The sequence below is a fragment of the Xyrauchen texanus genome, chromosome 2 (genome assembly GCF_025860055.1).
Source record: "Xyrauchen texanus isolate HMW12.3.18 chromosome 2, RBS_HiC_50CHRs, whole genome shotgun sequence".
In the NCBI taxonomy this organism is placed as follows: Eukaryota; Metazoa; Chordata; class Actinopteri; order Cypriniformes; family Catostomidae; genus Xyrauchen; species Xyrauchen texanus.
The window spans coordinates 15305732-15316270 of record NC_068277.1 but is presented as its reverse complement, the minus strand read 5'-3'; positions in this window follow the sequence as shown (position 1 = coordinate 15316270).

The following is a 10539-nucleotide window of genomic DNA, read 5'->3' as shown; positions in this document are numbered from 1 at the left end:
TGAACTAACATGAACTAACAGTGAACAACTGTATTTGATTAAAGCTGAAGTATTTAACATTTTTGGTGTTAAAATACTTTCTACAATCCCATCTTAATACCATGCGCCCCACTGTAATAATCATGATTATTATCATGATATTATTAATGTACAGAGACATCTATTAGTAAGCTATTCATAGGTTAATTTTCACAAAAACATTTCTGTTGCGCCCCACTTAGACTTGCCCCAATAACGTTACTCAACAAGTGGACAATCTCTATGTTTGACCAACGGTAGATGGAAGGCATATTCAGAAAGCAGTTTTAAAAACAATTTTTATTTTTGCAATTCTGTTTGGAATTATGCAAAAAAATTATGCAGATACATATTTCAGCTTCAACTAGCATTAGCAAAATGTAATAAATGATGTTAATAATAATAATAATAATAATAATGATAATAACTATATATATATATATATATATATATATATATATATATATATATATATATATATATATATATATATATATATACATACATTAACTGGTGGCCAAATGTTTGGAATATATTTGGAATAATTTACAGATTTTGCTGTTTCGTAAGTTAATTGGTACTTTAATTCACCAAAGTGGCATTTAACTGATCACAAAGTATAGTCAGGACATTACTGATGTAAAAAACATCATCACTATTTGAAAAAAGTCATTTTTTATCAAATATAGACAGGCCCCATTTCCAGCAGCCAAGAGGAAACTGCTAATTTGGTCCTAGAAAATAACTTCTCATTATATCAAACACAGCTGAAATAGACTGGCATGTCTTAAAGTCTATTAGGCCAAAAATGGCAAAAAGAGAAACAGCTTTCTCTAGAAACCCATTAGTAAATCATTGTTTTGAGGCATGAAGGCTATACAATGCTTGAAATTGCCCAAAAGAAATGAAGATTTCATACAAAGGTGTACACTACAGTCTTCAAAGACAAAGGACAACTGGCTCTAACAAGGACAGAAATAGAGGTGGAAAGCCCAGATACAACTAAACAAGAGGATATGTACAACAGAGTCTCTAGTTTGGGAAATAGACACCTCATGTGTCCTCAGCTGACAGCTTCAGGGGTGTAGACCTTATGTGAGGAATTGCAAAGAAAAAGCCATTTTTAACCAGAAAAGTTTAGAGTGGGCAAAGAAACAGATATTGGACAACAGATAATTGGACAAGAGTGTTATCGATCTTAACTCCATTGAGCATTTGTGGGATCATCTAGACTGTAAGGTGTGTGAGAAGTGCCCGACAAGACAGCCACATCTATAGCAAGTGCTACAGGAAGTGTGGGGTGAAATGTCACCTGAATATCTGGACAAACTTACAGCTAGAATGCCAAGGATCTGCAAAGCTCATTACTGCACGTGGTTGAATTTTTTGATGATAATTATTTGAAGTAATTTAAGAAGTTCTGAATTTTTTTTCAAATTGTATAGTATTAATGTCCCGACTATTGTGATCAGTTGAATGACACTTTGGTGAATAAAAGTACCAATTTCTTTCCATAAGAGCAAAATCTGTACATTATTCCAAACTTTTGGCCACCAGTATATATATATATATATATATATATATATATATATATATATATATATATATATATATATATATATATATATAGAAACACGTCCAACAAATGGGACAGGATGCTCGACTAGTCATCCAACAACAAAATAGTAAGTTTAATATTTTATTTGTGATTAAATAAAGATTCCACTTTTTATATTGTTTAAACGTGCTGAAAGCATTTACATTTGTGTGTTACTATCAGCGTGTAAACTTGAAACGTTGCGACTGAAATTGTTATCATTATTTAAAGCATTGCTTCTGTACAAATTCACTGCATTCAACAATAAATGTGAATTTTAGTCATGATCGGACTTTAAATTGCCTGCTGCTGTAAGCAATGTTCCTGTTATTATTCATAGTCCAAATGTTTATTTGTAAGGTGGACAGAGTCTGTTTGCCGACTCCTTATGTTGGGGTGTCTGACAGACAATGGGTTGCTTTAATAAACTGATGCAGAAGAAAAAAAAAATGTAATGCCATGAACTACATGTTGCGCACCCACAATAATCTTACATGTACACTTTTGAAGCACTCTGTTTACACTTAAGCACATCACTGAGCTCGGGATGCGCATAAGCGGTGTTGTGCCCTAGATTGGAGCGTCTCTTATTACCTCCTTTGTGTGTGTGTGTGTGTGTGTGTGTGTGTGTGTGTGTGTGTGTGTGTGTGTGTGTGTGTGTGTGTGTGTGTGTGTGTGTGTGTGTGCTTATCAGTTTTCTTGTTATAGGGCTTCCCTTGGTGTCCACATATCCCCCAGAAATACGTCCAATTAGACGTTTATACAATTGTTATATGATATGCATTTTTTACATCAGTGCTGTTGCATAATAAAAAAAAGGCAAATAATCGTAAAACCTGTTAACCACAATTTTTTTCTCAGTAGTCTTATCCAAACATAATCTAACCATCAAAAACTCACACCGTGGCATCCCCACATTGAATATACTTTTTTATTTACCTGTGCATTCATTTGAACTGCCATTACGACCCCCTTCCCAAAGATTGGGCTGCAGGGTCTTGATCCTGTGGTCATCCATCCAGACCTTGATTGACCTGGCTGTGTGGCATGGAGCATTGTCCTATTGGATAAATCAGTACTCAGAGTTAGTGAACATTGTCAGAGCAGATGGAATCAAGTTTTCTTCCAGGATAACCTTGTAGCCTAAGCTACGTGGCTTGATTCATGCGTCCTTCACAAAGACGAATATGTCTGACTGCAGCCTTGCTGAAGCACCCCCAGATCATCACCGATCCTCCACCAAATTTCACAGTGGGTGTGAGACACTGTGGCTTGAAGGCCTCTGCTGGTCTCCGTTTAAACATTAGACGACCAGGTGGAAGATCAGTGATGATCTGGGGGTGTAGAGATAAAGACTCCTGTGATATCAGTTACTTTTCATGGAATAGGGCTGCGTCACAATGTTGAAATCACATGACCAGCTGAATACTACATTTCCCCCTAATATTGTACACTTTTGCTCAGAGTAAATTAATCATGGCTGACTGCAGTGTATTTTTTAATGGCACCAATAACAAAAAACTATTGCTTTTACATGATGCAGCATCAACACTGCAAGGTGTCAGTATAGTTCCAAAACAACTGGAAATCACTACATAAAAAAAATATTACTGAGTGCACTTTTCAAGCACTGTTTTTTGCAATGTTTACCAAAGCATGTTTTTCACAGTCCTGCAAAAGTGTCAAGTGTCAAGTCACTGTACCCAAGCAGAGTATTATTGTGACCGAGTGACAAAAAAAACATCTTAGGAAAATCCTGCACACATCAGTTCAATAAATTGTCAGCAAAACAAACTCTCCAAATGCAGCATTTGGTTTGTCTAAAAGGTCCAATGAGGGATTGCTTGGATGATTAGCCATCAAAATGAAAGATTTCTGTTGCTAAGGAACATGACTAGACTACAAAAATTGTTGCATTGCTTGATCTACTCGAAGCAGACACTGACACTGACAGCACTCGTATTTCCCACATCAAATGTGTATGTTTACATACAGTTATTGCACACAATCTTTTGCTGTCCCTATTTGTTATACACTGTCATGCAAGCACAGACTGCAGAGGGCTCTAGCACCATATTATGTGACAATTGTTAATGTAATTGTTTGTTTTGTTTGTTTTCATTTATTTTCCACAAGGATGCCATAAGACACATCCATGTTTAGATAGACTGACAGTCACTTGCAAACATGTCTTACATTACTGGTTGCTTTATGATGCTGGTTGTCATGGTTACCTCTGGGCACCAAACAAAAGGGAAGGGGAGGGGAACTTCAATGCATGCTGCTGACTGCCCTTGCTTTCTGAGTTTCATTTTGTAACAGGACTATATATGTGTGGATAAGAGGTTATCTGTGTAGGACATGAGTTAATGTAAACCTCTTGTTCTGTTTTTTTTCTGTTTAAACTTTTTCATTGTTATGCAAGTCTGACATCCAACTATGACCATTTCAAAGTTACCATCCCATTTTCTCAAAACACTTTTTAGCATGTTTACTGGGACCCAGGTTCTTGGTTCAACTACACTAACCCCAACCAGTGCCGCTCTTACCCCGGGAGTTTTGGTAGATGACCAGCTTAACTTCACTGCCCACATCTCCTGGTCTTGCAGGTTCACATTTTACAACATCAGGAAAATCAGACCTTTCCTGAGTGAATATGCAGCACAGCTCCTGGTCCAAGCTCTGGTCATCTCAAGACTGGACTACTGCAATGCCCTCTTGGCTGGCTTACCAGCTGACACGATTAAGCCACTGCAGATGATCCAGAACGCACAGCGCATCTCGTCTTCAGTCAGCCAAAGAGGGCTCCCCAGTCTTGATTTCACTCCACTGGTTACCTGAAGCTGCCCGTATCAAATTCATGGCTTTGACTTTGGCGTTTAGAACAGCATGTAGAAAAGCACTCTCTTACTTCAAATAACTCTTCATGATCTATGTCCCAACTCGCTCTCTGCAGTCAATGAACGAGCGGTGCCTGGTGGTGCAGTTGCATAGGGGCACAAAAACTATTTCACAATCATTCAATTCCTCTGTTCCTCTGTGGTGGAATGAGATTCAACCCTCCACAAAATCTTGCTCTTCCATGCACTTATTTAATGTTTAACAATATTTAAAATAATAATAAGAATCTTCTATAATACTCCATCCACATTGAGAACTTGGCAGTGCGATACTGTAGATATTGTTGACTTTTTTTATGACAAATTGCTTGATATGCACCTCATTTGTAATTCGCTTTCAATAAAGCATCTGCTAAATTACAAAATGTAAATGACCTGCATGTCAGTGTTGCATTCACTTAGGGTGGATAGAGCTCTCGGCCACCACAGCAGACTTCAGGGTTGGCCATGAAGTCATTCTACTTCAGTGGCTTGTTGTAAATTATTCTATAAGATTTTCTTATATGCCAATAAAAGTGTGTTTTTTACAAACACTGCGTCGATGCATTTATATGTAGATATAAATATACTTTTCCTTTATTTTTTTACAACAAGGGGAGAAAAACGTCTCCATAATCTGATGAAATTAATGAGAGTGAAAAACTCTTTGGGGGCATAAAGGTAATTAGTGGATTATAGTGGTAGATTAAAGTGTGCCTGTTTAATACTTGAGCGCAATCCTCTTGAAATCTTACCCAGTATTAATAGTATTATAATAATCAAGAAATAAAAACAAACCACTACTGATTGCTCAATTAGTAATTAGTGAAATAATTTGTTGGTAACAGCTGGAGGGTGGTAAATGCCCAATTTTGGGACCACAAAAAACATGTTATTCACAAATAACTAACAATGTATGTAATGTTCATTTCAGACAAGGGCCTTGATAGTGAACTTATATATTGTTTGATTGTAGCCTTTATGATACATCATAAAACCATTTGGATCAGTTATAGATACTGTGTGGACAACTTTGAAGTAATTTAGATGATTAATTATATCATGCCTTTAATTCTGATTTTCTAACAATATTATTATTATAATATATAAAATAATAGGATAAATAATATAAAACACTTTATGTTATTTATATTATATTGTATTATTCATTTTGTAATGCCTTTTTAATATACATGCATTATAATATAGCATGAATTATATTTAATTTTATATATATATATATATATATATATATATATATATATATATATATTTTTTTTTTTTTCCATTATCCTAATCGACGTTTTTTTCCCCGCATCCCAATCGCGGTGACGTCACTGACGTTCATGAATTTGAAGGGCCACCTGTCGGTGGAACCGACCTCGCCTTTAAGAAGCTCTTACAGGATGAAAACTAGAGCTGTTCACAGCACATGGTGCTGAACGAAGCCGAAACACGCTGAGACATTATGCAGAGATAAGATAACACTAAAAAAGCACTGTTGTGCTGGAGATGAAAAGATACTGCTGAGAAGAGGAACCGATGGAGCAAGACATCGTTTTCACAGTGTGTAGCTTTCACATTTTCTCTGTTTGTAACCATGTTGATAAAATGTCATCTGTGTGTGTTAGCGTGGGAGTGAGTGCCGAAGACATGACTGGACGAAGCAACAGGTAGTTTTCATCATTTATTACATTAATCGTGTTTTTTCATTCTTTAGTTTCTGTTCTTTGTTGTTAAGAAAATCTGTGAAATATTTCATGGCTGGAGACTAAATCAAGGGCTATAATTCAGTGATATTATTTTTCGTCCTCTTGTTCTTTCTCTGTTCGAAACTTTTCAGTGTGTTACAGATGTTGAGTTGCAAATAGGCTACGTGTTTAAGATTTCAATATCCATCGTCCTCTTTGTCTATCCCATTGCAAAGATTGTGAGTTTGGTGTATTTGGTCAATTTAAACCTCTGTTATTTTAATTTGCATGTGTTAATTATTTTTATATTTTTGGTCACTTTGCAATGATAGCCTATGCATAGGTTTTATTTTTTAGATATAATTCTTCCTCTTTATGGTAGTGTTGAACAGTTTTTGTTTTGCAGTTTGTGTCTGTGATCACATTGTTAATGTCTTCAAACAGAATATTGCTTCATTTCTTACTAGGTTTATAAAAAGCATACTGCCTTTCACACAGTGACAGTTCATCTTTTGAAGGCCTTTTCATTATATAATATTTCAGAGAGGTCCTGTACACATTCAAGAACAAGTTTGTTTAATTGTCTTGTGTTTTATCTCCATAGTTCAATAATAGATCAAACTAATTACACTGTAAAAATATGCATTTGCAAAAAACAAAAAAAAACAAAAAACACATTATAATAAAATAAAATACAAAAATAATAATTCTGAATTATTAGGTGCTATGACACATTTTTTAAATGTTCAGTTACGTTAGATTTCTGCTTCTCTTTTAGGCTCTGGCCATAGCTGGCAAATTTGAACAAGTCTTAATCTTGTTACATTTATTTAATAAATATGCATAGTAACCATCATTGGCTACTTTTTAGTTTATTAAATCTGTCTGTATCTATGCAAACAGCCATAAGATAGATAGCCAGATAGCCATAATTGCCTTACAGCAATGTTTTCAGTTTGCTCTCATGCATTTATTTTCCCTGGCATTCAGCCAACATGACAGCAACAGACAGACAAGTGATTAGAAAATAGGTGGCTTCACATATGGCATTGCCATGAATGTACACACAACTTTGAAGGGACCTTCTTTTGAAGGAGCAGGCCTTTTGATGCCCCACACGGCCTTAGAAAAAAGGAGATCAAAACTTGATAGAATGTGCACAAAGAGGACCCATTCAGGGACACATTTGATGTGCCATTATAATCAGGTCTGGATGAGTCCCCAAGCTTGCCCTATGGTCCCTACGGGCATCAACGTGCAAGGACACTATTTGATCTATCTTTTCATGGACCCAGGTGCTCCTGAAAGGATTCAATAGATGGCTGCAGAAATGACCTCTTCTCATATGGAATGTCATGTGTACAAGGGGGCGTAATGAAGGCTTGGTGGCTTGCGATAGTATCTGTTATTGCATTTACATTGGAACATTTTTGCTACTAGTTGCATGCTAAGAACATTAAACAACCTTGGATGAAAGGACATGTTATAAATCTTTATCTGTGACTTCAAACCGTCCATAAAAACAATCAATTTAGCCTAGATTTGTGCAATATTTTTAATTTAATGACAATAATTAGCCGTCAATTTACTATCATTTCCATATTTCTGCATTTCATCTCTTGAGTTGAAGGCAGTATGAAAACTATCCAATAGATAAACAGAGTTAGAACAACAAATAAGGTTAACTCACAAAATTGTCTTATAATATGATCACACCAGTGTCACAGGGTTTAATTCAGGGTCATATGTGGTGTGTTACCCAGCAAGAGGCCTTAATGATGAGACCTGTTATTGGAGAACTCACTGATGCTACACTTGGAGTCTTGCAGCAAAGGTGACACCCAAATGAGAAGAGCCGTTCTCACCTCTCCTCGTTCAGATGAAGGTATACAAAATTACTCTTGCAATATGTCCAGACTTTTGTAACATTAGTAAGAAAAATATAGTAAGTCACTAGCTTACAGACCGAAACTGTTATATTGCTGCCATGTAATTCAATCCAGTTATTTAAGCTTCAAGAACACTGTAGTCCATGTTACCCAAAAAAAGGGTGTATTTTGATACATTATTGAGCCATTCTGATTCCTCCATGTCTATTGAAAGCAATACTACATTTCAGAGGTTTTTGGGTAGGTATAATATGTAAAACTAATCACTGCAAGACAGCACTGATAATACTAATATTGAAGATTACAAAAGTGGAAAATATATTTCTATGGCAATTACGATTTGTTTGTGCATAACCATGAACATAAAAGTTTGAAATCATTCTTCTGTTAAAAAGCAATTATTTACCTGCTGTTCTAGTAAGTACCAAAGGAACACCTTAACATATGATTTTTAAAATCATTCTACTGTTGTAAAGTCATAATTTTCAGGGTTGCTGTTTACATCAACCTTAGGTGGTTTGACCTGCATATTAACATTTATTATGTAATTACTGGCATTATGACATACAATATGAAATAGCATGATAAATGCTTCCCTTTAATTGAATTGTGTTGTTTGCATCCAAAACAATAAAAACAATATAGGAGGGTCAGCATTTGGATTAGTAAACTTGTTCATGATCTGGCAACATTATGCTCTTTATAGTTAACAAGGGGATAGATGTTTGTTTTTATTATGCATCCACACTAATTGACTATATGAGATTTTGATTGCATGATAAACCTCTGAATCGTTTCGCCTTGAGCTTCAATAGCCTCCAATAAAACAACTAACTATAACTAAAAAAAAATTTGAATTATACAAGCAGTACAGCCGCATTATCTGTGTATATGTGAGTGTGATATTTTATGTTTCTCTGTAAGTGAGTGAACCGTTCAGGAGAAAAAAAGAGACTAAAAATGTCTTATTTTTGCCATGCATTTCAGTTCAGTGCTCAGGGAGGTAGAAATTGATAAAATAAATATGAATAAAGCAACACTCACACTCTGTGGGTAACATGCTTGCTTGATGAGGCATCATAATCAAATTACAGTAGACGAGAGAACACTGCCCCACCTTACAGGCATGATTTTTAAGTAAATGCTATTACAATAAATGCACCCCCAACTGAATGTTAATTTTGTTTTCTGTTTTCCCCAGAGTTGTTGGTGATGATTATTGGAGCTGTATATGTAATTTCATTCATTTCTTTTTCAATTCAAGTTTTATTCATGGTTTCAGAGCTTAGATAAACATAATAAAAATAAACAATATTCAGTTGGTGAAACCTAGTGTGGATGTATAAAGAGGATACATTTCTACTGTAAGCAAAGACAAATAACTGAAGGAGAGAAAGTGATTCATTTGGCAAAATAATGCCTATTCGTTTAGCAAATGCTGCATTACAAAAATGTGTCATACAATAATTAATCAAATGGTGACCATCAAATAAGGAATTAACTTCACACCTTGTAGAGCATTGATAATTCCCTGAAAATATGATCTGTGAATTTTCTCCCGATTCTTACATCTGCCACTTACTAAAGCATAACTGGCTATAGAGAGTCTATTTATTCTCCCCACAAAACAGAGTAATTAAGTTATTCTACTGAAAAAGGTAGTCCCATTTTTATTTTAACAGTGGAACAATTTTTCCAAACAATATTTCTGTTGTTTATATTGTCTTCCTCCTCATTTCCGAGTGGTTGTGAAAATGGTTCATGAGTGGCAAGTCAACCAAGTGCTTATTATGACCGTTTATGTCCATTCAAACCACACAAGGACAAGACTATCCACTACATCTGCTTTTACCCACACTGATTCAGTGGAAACTGTGCAAAATGTAAAACATTCTTTGCAAATAGAGGACATGATTTCTTTAGATTTTAATTTGAATTATGCATTACTATTCAATTCTTATATCTCCCAAGAGGCTGATTGTATAGCCTGCAGTAAATGGGAACGTTTTATGAGACGAGACCTTTAGTAAACATCTGAATGGATGGATGGATGGATGGATGGATGGATGGATGGATGGATGGATGGATGGATGGATGGATGGATGGATTACATCAAACAGTTACAACTGGATGGTGTTTTTATAGGTGCAATCAGATATGACAACTGATCTCCACTGGTCAAATAAAAAATGTTTGACCTCCAGGCAAGTGTTAATGTTATGCAGCACAACTGTTTTCAGATAGCAGGTAAATCTTTTATTAGGGCAGCGCCACTGCAACCACATTTAACAAACTGGTTGCCAAAACTGAAATGTAATAAAGGTTCAGTCTAAGAGGCTTGAGTAACAAGGAGCCATTGGATAACCTGTGGATATAAAGATGGATATGGACAGCAGAGACTTTGTCTGGAAAGGGCATGGGGAGTCAATGGCTTGACATTATAAACTAGACATTTTTTTAAATCC